The sequence below is a fragment of the Peromyscus leucopus genome, chromosome 1, assembly GCF_004664715.2.
Source record: "Peromyscus leucopus breed LL Stock chromosome 1, UCI_PerLeu_2.1, whole genome shotgun sequence".
NCBI lineage: Eukaryota > Metazoa > Chordata > Mammalia > Rodentia > Cricetidae > Peromyscus > Peromyscus leucopus.
The window spans coordinates 3,742,529-3,754,622 of record NC_051063.1 but is presented as its reverse complement, the minus strand read 5'-3'; the positions used below and the strand labels follow the sequence as shown (position 1 = coordinate 3,754,622).

The 12,094-nt window shown below is 42.9% G+C and overlaps 1 pseudogene; it reads right to left on the bottom strand.

The window, feature by feature from the left end:
* Positions 1-8,426: 8,426 nt before the first annotated feature.
* Positions 8,427-10,195, bottom strand: LOC114704042 (annotated as a pseudogene).
* Between the last annotated feature and the right edge of the window lie 1,899 nt (positions 10,196-12,094).

Sequence of the window (12,094 nt, the reverse complement as noted above, 5' to 3'; positions counted from 1 at the left end):
CAAGCAGACATTTAAGAAAAGAGACTTGTGGCTGGGGAGATGGTTCAGTGGCACACAAGCACAAAGACCCAAGTTCAGGCCCCCAGGACCCACATAATGCTGGACACAGTAAGGTGGGGGACAATGACAATTCCCCGGCAGCCTACTCCCCAACTGTCCTGTGCAGGTGGTGATGAAGAGGAGAGATTCTGTCTCAAACAAAGCAGAACCTGGGAACCAACACTCAAGGCTGTCCTACGACCGCCCCTTGTACACCACATGTATGCCTATGCTCATACACCATATGCACATACAAATACATGCATCATATACACACATAAATATTTTTAAAAGATATTTGCTAAACAGATAGTGGTAGACACAGCTCTAAGTTCTTACAACAGGTATGTTTCAGGGCGGTGGACTAAAAGGGAACAATGTCAGTCTTTGTGATGGACACACACACACACACACACACACACACACACACACACACACACACACTATCATCTGTCCTGCAAACACAGCCAAGCCTCATTTCTTTTCTTCTGGACTAAGGTCCCTCTTCCTTGTCATTGCTGACTTAGATTGGGTCACGTTTGTGTGTTCTGTGATCTGAAAGTTCTGAGCCACCTTCCTTGGTCTCTGCTTACCAGAGGCCAAACCCTCACCCAGTTCCTAAGTTGTAAACAGGAAGTCCCCAGTCCCACAATGCCCGAGAACACTGCTGTAGCTGGAGTCCCCAGCCATTCCACCACCATCCACCAGTGGAGCCTCTTCTGTGCTGTCAGGGTGACTCCAACAACTGGACTGTGAACACTTCTCTTGGCTCCTGCTTGCTTTCCCAGCATGCACCTTGCACAGATAGAGACTGTTCAGCTCATAACAGAATCCAGGATTATTCCCACTGTGGGCAATCTGTAGTGTTAACATCAACTTGCCTGATTGCTGAGTTTAAGGCAAGTCCTGACTTTGGGGTCTATATATTTCTAGTTTGTCTTTCCATGATGTAAGCTGTAACTTACTTTATTTTTGTCATTGATTTGAGACAGGATCACATGTAGCCCAGGCTGGCCTCAAACTCCCAGTGTAGCTGGGGCTGGCCTTGGACTCTTCATTTCCAGGCCTCACCTGGAACCTCTTGAGTGCTGAGATTACAGGCATATGCCATCAGGCCTGGTGCTTTCTTTAATTAATTTTTTTTCTTTCTGTAATCCTAAACTGTATGAACTCTTTGAAGAAGGAGGTGTCTGTTTTGACCACTGATGTTTTCAGTTTCAGATTTCCTGTGTAACAACAAAAGCAACAACGATGACAGGTACAGAGTGCTTGATGGACACTAGCTGTAATTCTATGACTTTTTGGTTGTTGGCACATTTGATTATCACAGCCCTCCAGCTGCCGTGACTCCAGCTTCAGGGATCTCATACGGTCCTTGTCCTTCATGCCCCCCCCCCCACGCAATAGTGCGTATATACACAAATACATGCATATACATAAATAATAATAATAATAAAATACAAGATAGAGCAGGGAATTTATAATGAATATACACAATGTCACAGCATGTGAGAGCAACCTTTTTCAGGGTGAATTCTGGGAACACAAAGAGCCAACTGGACCACAGTATCTCATTTCCCCAGTAGTCTTCACTGGGGGGAAACGGGAGTTTAAATGGAAATAACAGGGAATAAAATTCACAAACAGTGACTTTGAAAATGAGGTAAGACAGAGTTGGGTCTGGCAAGAGCTCAGGGGTAGAGGTGAGTATGCTACCAAGACTGATGACCTAAGTTTGATTTGCATGATCTGCATTAGAAGGAGGCAACTGAATCCTGCATTCAAAATGAGGAGCCTCATCCTGTTCCCAATTCCCTCGTGGATATGGGGATTGTTATGACTTGTCCTACCTCAGATGCATTCAAATTAGTAGATGAATATAGTCAAGCCAGATAAGATGAGCTATTGGATATTTGCTCCAAACTAAATCCAAATTGAGCTATAATGCATTTCAGTTGGACAACGCTCCCTGGATTCACATTGAACTCCGTAGATAATAAACTTATATCTGGGGAACATGGGATGCACCTGGAAGTGTGAACCCACCTTGCCCTGAAGCACACCAAGGACTGGAGTCTATTCCCTCAAAAAGCCATGCATTTACACCAATTAAGATAATAGCCCCTTCCTCACCAAAACATGAAGCTACATTGATACTTCAGACTATCTCACACATGGATATATGATTTTGAAGACCTCCATGCGCAGTATTTAGGTCCCTACTACAGACCACAAAGGAGAGCTGAGACCAAATACAGGAATAGAAAGGCATCATCCCTCCTTCCCAGGCACCTCAGCCTGGCCCTGGTCCTTCCAGTGAATGATGACTGAACACAATCCCCAAGACCAAGGGTTTTCTATGCTCCCTGTGAGTCTTTTGATCTCTACAGTGACTTTATGATGGTTATCACTGCTGGTCTTTGGATAAAACAGTCTCAAACTTAGAGATCTTCAGCAACTTGTCTAAAGTCATAAGGCCAGAAAGTGGTAGACCCAAGTTTAGGACCTGCAAATCCCAGCATCAGGGAGCACACTACTGTCTCAGTGTCAGGCTCAAAGTACAGAGAATGTAAAGGTATCTGTGTGGTCGTGAGGGAGACAGCCCTAGAATTTGTTTGCAGTCTCTATTTCGTTCTCTCCCTCCCTGTCTCCCTCCCCTCTCTGTCCAGAGTCTCCTGTAGCCCAGGATGGCGTCTAAGTCACTCCTTAGCGATGATAGCCTCAAACCTCTGCTCCTCCTGCCTTTACCCCTTGGGTACTGGGGTTGCTGGTGCATGCCACCATGTCCAGTTCTGCCACCTCTCCCAGGGCTTCACATACGCTAACAAACATGCTGCCAAGTGGGTTACATTCTCTGACCTTACTTTACACATCCAAGAATCATATTTTTTGTGACATTTTGGGCATTGGTTTGGTGTCTTTGACAAGTGCGCCCAGGAGCACAAACCCCCTGTATCAAGATAGGAGTTATAGACATCACCCTACAGATTTTTCTAGGCAGGATTCTTCTCGCCCACTCCCTGCTCCCTCAATGAGACAGTAGCAGCTCTGGTTTCTATCACAATAGGCCAGTTCTTCCTGTTCACAGCCTCCTTATTAATAGATTCATGCAGCAAGTACTCCATTGTGCCAAGCTCTTTCACCAGCAGAATGTTGTTGAACTCCACCAATGACATTTTGTGTGTCAGCCACTCATTTCCTTTATTTTCCTCCTGCTGAGCCCACACCATGCTCTTCTCTACCTTTTCACAAATAACCAACAGGCTTTATGTAAAGCCTGTGACATTTCAGGCATGGTACTGAGCAGAAGGAAGTCTGCAACTCTTCATGCCAACCATGTGCTCCAGGTGCCCTTTGACTGGTCTCATGTGATCCCCTTTGCGTGTGCTCCTGATGAGCTAAGACCTCAAAATACAGTCATCTCTCCACAGCACCTTAGCAGGTGGAAGGCTGATGGAAAAGCTGCACATCTGAGATGATTTATAGTTAAGACACTCTCACTACCTCCGAGGATCCTGGACTCTAACTTTTGTCTAATAAGCGAATCCCCTATTCTATTCTGAATGCCTTAATCTGTTGGCTCTTTCACTTCAGGGAATGTTAAGCAATTATATGCAAGGCCGGCATATGATCAAAATAATGTTGGGCTGTGATGCAGTTTCTCTCAGATGCAGAAGGACCATGCTCTGCTTCTGACATCTTCACCCTCCATGCACCTGCCATCATCCTGTCCTTCCCCTTGACCAAAGAAGACCAGTGAGCAGGGTTCTAGGAGAATGAAAAGGCTGTGGGGGTAGGGGGAGGTGTGGGCATCAGCAGAGACTCTGAGATGGGAAACTGCTGGAGAGTCCCAGGCACAATATTTAAACAACTTTAATTAAGCTAAAGATGGAGCCGTGGGGTAGCGGGCCATGCTACCATGCCGATAAATTGGGACCAAATTAGAAAATTCTTAAAAGCCACGGCGAGGAGCTTATGTTTAATTTCAGAGGCCCTGGGGAGCCGTTTTCAGCAGAGCTGAGAGCTGAACAGTTCCTAAGGACAAATAATTTGGGAGAAGGTACCACAAGGAGAGAGGAGGGTAAGAGAGGAGGGTAAGAAGACCGTTAGATCCCAGCTGCAGCTGTGCAGACTCAAGAAAGAAGGCATGAGTTCACTGCTGCAGCTGTGAGTTCACTGTTTTTTGGAAAAACTGGTGGTTTTCTCTTTCTCGCCGATTGAGTGTGTAAGTTTGTGTGTGTGTGTGTGTGTGTGTGTGTGTGTGTGTGTGAATGTGTGTGTGTGTGTGTGTGAATGTGTGTGTGTGTGTGTGTAAAGGACCCCAAACTAGCTGCCTTGCAGGTTTTAAGCATAATTAACCTCGATGTGCTCAGACCTTTAAGTTTATTGTGTTCTAGACCCTAAGCCAAAGCACAAATAACCCAATTAGGCCAGTAATGGCTCTGGATTGCATTATATTAACTATTAAAAGAACATAATTTATCCATAGTCAGCATGTTTAACTCTTGATGTAGAAAAAAACAAAACCAAACCAAATGTTAACTCGATCTTAAAACCTAAGAGAAAATAAATCTACATAACATAATCAAATCACTTCTATGTTGAGAGGATGGTGAATTGCAGGTAGTGGGATTATTGTAAAAACTGCCTGAGCTATTTGCAATCACCAGAGGGGACTCAGGGTAAACAGCCTCCAGAGGCAGCAGGTGTGTTTGGTCTTAAATTGTGAATAAAATAGGGAGCTAATGCCAGTGCTCCTCGATTTGAGACTGGAGTTCATCTTAAATTGAACATCCTAAGTCCAAACTACATGTAAAGCACCTCAGCCACAAAACAACGTGGTTAACAAGACAGTACAGAGAAGAGGACCTGGGTTCTCCTTCTGTCTGGCTGCCAGGGACCTGAGATCTTAGTGACTCTGCCAAGCATCCTCAAAGACTGTCATGTTGCATTTCACCAGACCAAGGAAAATCAAAACTCAACATTTGACGTGTGGCTTATACTGATGTGTAGCAATTTTGTATCCTGGTGTAGTGGTTTGAATGAGAAAGGCCTCTGTAGGCTCATACATTTGAAGATTGGTCCCTAGTTGGTGGAACTGTTGGGAAGGATTAGGAGGTGTGACCTTGTTGGAGGGGGGTTGTCACTAGGGTGGGGCTTTGAGGTTTCAAAAGCTCATGCCATTCCCAGTGTGTTCTCTCTGCCTCAAACTTACAGATCAATGATAAGCTCATCTGCTCCAGTGCCATGACAGCCTGCCAGCTACCATGCTTCCCACCATGATGGCCATGGACTGTAACTCCCTAAAACTGTAAGCCCAAATAAACCCTATCTTCTACAAGTTTCCTTGATCATGGTATCTTATTACAGGATAGAAAAGTAACTGAAACACCTGGTAAAGGAAAAACAAATCCTGAACCACCATAAGTCATTCTGACTGTTTGGCCCCAAGAGATATACATCATATGTAGGAAACTGAACTACATAAGGGAGTCCCTTGATGTCCACAGGTGAATGGTTCCACAATATTTCCAGATACCAACATCTGCAGGTGTTCAAACTCAAAGCATGGTAATGTGTGCAGCCCAAGTGGATTCTCTCATATGTTTTAAACCACCTCTAGATAACTTGTAATAGCTAGGACACTATAAACATAACAACCATGTAAGCAGCATTTTCAGTGTGTGCTTATGTATGTGTCCGTGTGTGTGCACCTGTGTGCAGGCATGTGGAGGCCAGAGGTTAATGTCAGATGTCATCCTCAGTCACTCCACCTAGTTTTTGAGACAGGGACTCTGGACCTGGAGCTTTCCAATTTCTCCTGACTAACAAAATCATATGCTCTTTAAAGCCCAAAGTCCAGCAGTTCCTAACAAAACATCTATCTCTGGTTTATGATGGCTGCTGAGTCTTTAAGGAGTTCAATGAGTGACTATTTATAATAGACTGATTTGCCCAGAAGGTGGTGGGGAGTGTTGCCTTTGTATCAGGCTAACTTCAGCATGGGTTCTGAATGGAAACCTCTTTTAACTTGCTGAGTTCCTCTGACCTTTGGTTCACTTACCTGTTAGGCAGGGATCACAATGCTGCCATGTTGGTTCTACCTTCTTGGATATAATAATGAAACCCCCCAGATCAAGCATGGTAGCCAAAGCTGAATAAACACTCAGGAGATCTCAGTACTTATTGATAATATGCAGCATTCCATCAATGGTTATATATTCACTATTATTAGATAATGGTAAAAAGAGGTGAGAGAGTCACCTGTGTTCTTGAGATGGGACATCATAGTATTTGTCCAATACATTCTACCTTGGACTGGAGTTATTCCTTATCTCTGAAGTTTCAGGAGTGTGCAGTTTTTTTCCAATACATTTAACAAATTAACAACTGGCAAATGGGGCCAGAGAGATGGTTCAGGAAGTAAGGGTGCTTACTGCCAATTCTGATGTCTTGAGTTCAATCCCCAGAATCTCCATTGTGGAAGAAGAGAAATGACTCATAAACATGTGCCATAGCATGTTCCTGGCCCCAGCACACACACACATAAAAAATGTATGTATGTATGTATGTAAAAATGGAGAGACTTCTACTCAAAAGATATTTATGAGTGTACAGGAAAGTAATTTATCATTTTTTATGACAACTATGATTTCTAGGTGAAATCCAAGCTCATGTTAACTGAGTTTAACTATATTAAAAAAAAATAACCTCAGATTCTGGTGGAGATTTCCTTTCAGTCTGTTGTGGTAAGGCAAGGTTAATCTTATGCCCATCTCGCCGTGGGAGCTCAGTAGGAGACAGCATATAATGGTAGCTATTGTTCATATATGAGTTCTTTCCATATGTGAAAGTCAAATGAATATTTAAATAACATTTATGAAGGAGGCTGTTAATGCAGAATGGAATCTAGTGGAAGAAAAATGTGTATTACTTTTGCAGATGGCCTGTAATATCTCTGAGGCTTCTGTGCATACTCACACGCACAGCCTAGACATACAGATATGCTCTCTCCTCATATCTATTGCCATTCAACATGACATCTTCAAAAATGCATCACTCTACATTACTATATGACAGCTCATTTGAACATTTGAACATTTGAACAGCTACCTATTGTTTTATAGAATAGACATGCTTTGCATTTTTAGCATATTATAAAACTTTCAAGCCCGTGGCTCAAGAGATGGCTCAGTGGTTAAGAATAGTCATTGCTCTTGCAGAGGATCCAGGCTCAGTTCCCAGCTCACAGCCTGGTGACTTACAACCATCTGTAACTCAGGGGATTCAATGTCCTTTTTTGACTTATATACATGGTTCACATATTTAAATGTAGTCAAATCACTAATAAACTAAAATAAATAAGTTTTTAAAATGTCAAGCAAAACTCTTACCCCTAAAATCCAAACATCACAAAAGTGAAGCAATTTTATAGTAAATACTGGTATATCCATCACCTAGATTCCAACATTAAAATTTCCTTTATCTATACAGCCTCCATAAACTAACCCCCGAATCCTTATCCTGTGTTTATAACCACAGTTCAACTTGGGTCCCATGTAGTCCAGGCTAGCCACAAATTCTCTGTGTCACTGAAGATGACTTTGAATGGTTAGTAACATAGTATTCTCACTAAGTCTGCCTAGCCTCTTCAAAGTGTATCCAGCTGCATCTCACTAGCCTATGAAACAATCAAAATTCAACATTTGAGGTATGGCTTCTAGTGAATGTTTAGCACTTGTGTGCCATGGTAAAGTAAAAGACTTCTGAACTTGGGTTCACTGTTTTCTCTCTGAGCTAGACAGACAGTATGTGGGAAACAACTAGACAATGGTGTCCCTTGGTGTCCATGGGTGCTTGCTTCTAGATGTTCCTACGTGCCATATTCAGGCTTCACCTTTGGAATGAAGCCGATGTAATAGGCATGCACTACCACACCTAAAGCACATGGTGCTGGTGATTGAACCCAGAGCTTTGTACATAATAAATAGACAAATACTACCAACAAAAAGGAAAAAGGAAAAAAAATTCTTACTAGGAGTCTCAGTTAGAACTGCATTATATCTGTACGTCAAGAACAATTGTTACCTGCAATAATTAGTTTTAAGTATCAACTTGACACAATTTAGAACCATCTGGGAAGAGAATCTCTCATTACAAAGGGTTGTATATAACAGATTGACCTATAGGCTTGTCTTAATTAAGTTAACTGATGTGGGAAGACTCAGTCCACTGTGGGCAGCACCATTCCCTAGGCATGGGAGAGAGTCCTGAAAAGTATGAATGGATAAGTCAAACTGACTATTATAGGAAAGCAAGTGAGCATTCATCTCTTTGTTTTTTTTTGTTTTTGAAAACCAAAAAACAAAACAAAACAAAAAAAACACTTTTTTTTTCATTTAAAAAAGTTTGCGGACACATAGACAAGGCGACACTCATTCCTTCTTCTCGTCTTCTGGCATGGGGTCTGTGGGCGGCTCCTCCACGTCCCACTGTTGCTCTCTGAGCCGTTGTTACTGTCAGTGGTCCCTGTCACCTCCAGGCTGTCCACCCCCTCCTGCCCACTCTCCTTGTCCTCAGGAGTGGACGTGCCTTCCTCCCCGTTCTGCTGGCTCTTGGTCGTCTCTTCCAGGTATGTCTCCTCTGTTTCCATGGGATTGTTCTCCTTGTCCTTCTTCTCCTCGGCTTTGTTTGCCACTTGCTCTTCCTCAGGGGCGATGCCACCCTGACTGCGCTCGGCTTGCTCCACTGCCTCCTTCTCCCTCTCCTCCTCCCTTTTGCTGGCCTGTTCCTCTGCCTGGGCAATTTCAGCAGCAATTTTCTCCATGTCAACCTCCACCTTCAGACCGCATAAACTTTTCAGTTCATTGTTAAAGGAATCTGTGCTTTCCAGGAACTTCCTCTTCTTCTCCTGGTGTCGTTCCTCTATCTGAAGAAGTTCCGTTTCTAGTTTTCGATGATGAACCATTAAAGACTGGACCCGTCGCTTGAGGACCTGCATTCTAGCTGTTGTGACAACCAACCGCATATCAGGTACCACGCTCTCACTGAGGATCTCACTGATGAGGCAGTGGTTTTTCTGGAAATGGGCAGTGGCTGTATGCTTCATTGAAAAGCCATCATCATAATCATCTGGGTCCTCAGCAGGCTGAATGTTCATGTAAGGCTCTTCTTTCTCCATTCGAGACTGTCTCTGTCGACTCTCTTCCTCTAATGCAGCTTCTGCACGTTTTTTTTTTTTGCATTACTATATGCAAGGTATGCAGGGGAATTATGATAGGCCTTCATAGATTCATTGTACTATGGTGGTATTTTATTTGTACTGAAATGTGATTTTAATTGTATGTTAATAAATAAAGTTGCCCTGGGGTCAGAGCAATTAGAGCCATAGCAAGAGCATGGTGGTTAGAAGAGCTAGGTAGATTTCTGTGTGTTCAGGGATACAGCCAGCATTGGAGACATACGCCTTTAAGACCTGGAGGGCGGTACTTACAGGCAGTGACGAGGCAGTCATGTGTTTGGGTTTACAACCAATGAGAAGGCAGAACAGAAAGACTATTTAAAGATAGACACACAGGAAGTAGCTCTTTCAGGGAAACTAGGAGCACTACAGGAGGTAAGATTTTAGCTCTGAGCTCTGACCTCTCGGCTTTCTCTTTTACATTGGTTCTGTGTTTCTTATTTTAATAAGACGGTTGGTTACATCTACATTGTACTCTATGTTTTCTGCTTCGTATTCATTTAAATATTCTTGTTTCTCTTCATTAGTGAGATCTCACCACATGCCACCAATAATCTTGCCAATCTCCCACAACGTTAGGTCAGGGTTGGAAGCCTTTACTTGGTCCCAGACCTTTCTGCTGTACCTCATGTAGGGCATCTGCGGCTTATCTGGTGGCTTGGGAGGCTTTGGAATCGTAATACCAGAGGATACCGTGACCCGGCTGTTGGTGCCCGGGTTCCTTCCCAGCCTGTAGTTGTAGGCGAGATGACTGTATGGATTGTATCCCACAAACCCTGGTGTGCTGGGCATTTGTGTTGTGGGAACTGGGGTGGGAGGTGGGCATAAGATGGTCTTTTTGACATTTTGGAAGATTAAGTTCTCAGTTCCTTAAGAATGAATCTGAGACACCGCGGCCGAAAAGGCGCCCACAGCTCCAGCTACGATTCCCTTTGTCCCGCGCTGGCTCCGCCCCTCCCATCTCTTTGTTCTTGACTGTAGACACATGAGACTAGTCACTTCAAACTCCTGCCACAGAGACTCCCCTGCTATGACGGATTGTAACCTGGAATTGTAAACCAAACATACCTTTCCTCCCTTAAGTTGCTTGTTTTGTTATGGTATTCTTTCCCAGCCACAGAAATGAAATTAGAACAACACCTTAGCTTCATTCAACTTGCCATGTCATTAGATGGACCCAGACTCTTGTGTCCTTATGGCATCTCTTGTTGATCTAGGGCATGCTCTGTCCAGCAGACGCCTGGGCCATCTTCTCACTGTGGAGCCTTCAGTGTTGTTTATAGGGTAGAGGTTTTGAAACATTGTTTATTGAAAGCTGCAGGTGTTTGCAGATGCTCCCATTACATTGATGGACTTCTATTCCATTCCCCTTTCACTAAGAATATTTAACCACAAGTTTATGTTGGATTAGGTCAATTACTTTTCCTCAAACTGTGGGTGTGAATGCTTATAGTTTTTGATAAATCCAGAGTTTTGGCTCATGCATGGCTGATTTACCCGTAACTTATGTCAACTGTTAAAAAGTGCTTAGCAAATTTTGTGTGATTCCAAGCTTTGACAGTAAAAAACACCAAGCAAAACAGTGAGATTAGGGAATATGTGAGTATACTATATTTGACGCCATTTAATTCTAGAAGAATATGCTAGACTCTGATAATTTCTACTTTCAAATTTTACCAATAACAAGAGTGAAGTTTAGAAAGGTTATCAGATGCCCACAGTAACAACAGACTGATTTTTACCATGAGTGTGTATCCTATCAGTCCATTTAGGACCCAGAAATCATTTCTAAGATTCCCCTAAAGATTCCTCTAAATTAGCATCTATTAACTGATATGCCTCTGTAATTAGAGTTTATTCTTTACAAATGGCTAATCCTACCTATTATGTAGTGTTCTATTTTCTTCATTCTCACAGAGAACCTTACTTTTTTAACATGGGGTACAAGCAGAATCTGGCAACCTTTATGTTATCCTGATCGATTGACCCAGGAGAGAAGCTAGACAAGAACTTAGCTGCAAATTGGAAATTCTTTTTGTTAAAATGATCTCTTCTCCTAAAACTCATACTTTTTGTAGGAAATGGACTAGGGTTAGGGTTTAAAAGTTTCTGTGTGGAAAAGCATCAACAACTTTTTGAAGTTTAAAGAGAAGAAAATGTTAAGCTTCTGAAGTATAGATGATGGCACATAGACTTTTAAAGGAAGCAGGGAAGAGTACCCAGACATACTTCATCTGCAGGCAGATTCATTTTCCACAGTACTCACTATGACTCAAAATATTATTTCAGGTCAAACACTGACCTTTCCTGAAGCACATGGTATTTTCCTGAATTCACCAAACTGTTCAAAAGCTTTTTCCCATCTGTGATGAGGACTGTAAGGATCAGAATCTTCTAGAACAATCATTCTAAGATTCCTGGGCCTTCTCCTAGATTCTAGTCTCAGGATTTCTAAAACTGATTCCCTGCAGATATTTCAGGACCAGAAACAGAAATCTCACAGCTCTGACACAGAACAGCAATGAAGAAACCCGTGCCTTCCCTTTGCAGAGACAACCACACCTTCATGTCGAGGGCTGATGATGTATCTTTGGGGTAAAGACAGAGTCTTGCTGGATTCCCCAGAACTAAGGGCTTTGTCCATGTGATTCTGTGGGTGCCTTGCAGTGAGTCATGGGGAAACCATTCCTTGCTTTCAAGATGGTCTTCATAATGAAAAGAAAGAGCTTGGGAAGGAGCAATTGAATGATAAGTGCCAGTGGGCATGCAATTCCTAGTGACCTGTAAGCAGTACTCAGCAAGTGGTACTAGCAG